This window comes from Oryzias melastigma, linkage group LG12 (genome assembly GCF_002922805.2).
Source record: "Oryzias melastigma strain HK-1 linkage group LG12, ASM292280v2, whole genome shotgun sequence".
Lineage (NCBI taxonomy): Eukaryota > Metazoa > Chordata > Actinopteri > Beloniformes > Adrianichthyidae > Oryzias > Oryzias melastigma.
The window spans coordinates 18131981-18133947 of record NC_050523.1 but is presented as its reverse complement, the minus strand read 5'-3'; positions in this window follow the sequence as shown (position 1 = coordinate 18133947).

Sequence of the window (1967 nt, the reverse complement as noted above, 5' to 3'; positions counted from 1 at the left end):
TGAGTAAACAAGAGACACGTTAATGTGAATGTTAAGGGCTCTATTAGTGCTTCTGACAGGAAACAGCAAGCCAGGCTTTCTTCTATTCTTCTATTATTAATGAGGACTGGAGGTTAAACTACGGCTTAATCACCAGGCTCAGTGGAGAATCATGCAGATACAAGAATTGGGAGGGTCACACAAAGGAGTAAGCAAACAATGAGGACAAGAGGATACATTCTAAACAGAGGAGACCTTGTCTATCGTTTTGGTAACTATGGCTAACTTGGCCAAATAGGAAGAGTGAAACAATCACCATAAACCTGTTTGTTATTTACAAGTTTGTAAAGTTTGTACCCGGAATACTAAAAAAAAATGTTGAATGCTGCTCCTGTTTAGGAATAAACACAAAGAAATTAGAAGGTAACAGCAATCAGTTTTACTTGTTTTAATGGAAAATAAAAGTGAAGTAAAGCCGAGCAGGGATGGGATTAGTTTGCTTCCTCCCACTTCCTTTCAAGCAATCTACTTAACTCCCTTTGAAAATCTTAGTATTTAATGGTTTAATTATGTCCTGAACTATATTCAAAAGAACAAATATGTTTATGTGCGATGATTGAATTACAGTGTATGTGAACAAATGCATATTTTTCAATCAATTTTTATGGCTAATTAACCTACGTTTGATGTATCTTTACATAAATTCAGTTAGTCTTGATTTCCTGTAATTTCTCCTTTGATTGCTTGAAATAAATCATTTTCAATCCAAACTTGTGATAAAATTCCACAAACAAAATTCTAAATAATGTTGACTGGATGCACTATAGGGGGTACAAACAAGTGTTTACCTGTAATCCAGAAGTAAATCAGACTGGTAATCTCACCAAACAGAATGGGTTGGTCATATATAGACATACACCAAAGAAAGAAAGTACAGATCCATGTCACATTAAAATATCCCATAAAGCAAGTATTTGCTGCACTCCAATCACCCTTAGAGCTAGTTTATATGAAGCTCTCAGTTGTCTTTTAATTATGATTATAAAGTTTTTGACAAAAATCCTCCAAATATGTCATTTTTTAGGTCATAGTTTCTGCAGATTGGCAGAAAATCATTGGAAATTTGCGTTTGAGTTGTGGGCGGGATTTGTTGGTGCAGAGCAACCCCGCCCCTCTTTTTCCCTCCACTTTACTGAGCAGGACGCTTGTGGCTCACCCAGTGTATTTTCTACATCACAAGAGCCTTTTATTAATACCTTCCTGATTCACAACAATTTGAATAAAGAGACAATGTGAAATATGATTTTAAGCCTAATTTTTTAATATATGACCTCCATCATTAGAAAAATTCTATAATGACAAAAAGATCATAAACACCATCAAGTGGGTCTTTAACAAACATTGTTAGTTTAATTTATCAGCTATAATATTCTGTGTTAAGTAGAGAACTGCAATTATAACCAATACAATCTTTAAAGGGAAAAAAAAAATTTGAACAGTATTAAGAAAGTAGTAACTTAAGACCAGTATATTTTAACAAAAAAAAACAGTTTTTTTGTTGTTGTCAAAAGCTTTCTAATTTATAAATACAAAGCTAATTCTGCAACATAAATAAAAACTGTTATTATTTTTGATTGCAATCACATCTATAGACAGTTTGCTCAGCAGAACAAGTGCCGCTCAGCCAATTAATGATTCACGCCAAAAGAAATAAAAAGCAGCACTTTGAATTTTCAATTATTTGATTTTTAATTATTTGATTTAGTGTTAAATCTAGTTCTGCTTTGAGGCTTGTTATTACAGATAAAGGCAGACTTTTAAAGAGGGGCCACTGGGCAAAATTGTAAACAATGGAATTAAATGGTAATAATTATTGTTCCCGAAATTAATTATTGTTCAGGCGCCTATCAGCCTCTTTGTTTAAATAAAAACAAATATTAGCTGCATTTGTATGTGGTACTGTTGTGTGTATGTGGTACACAGTGGGA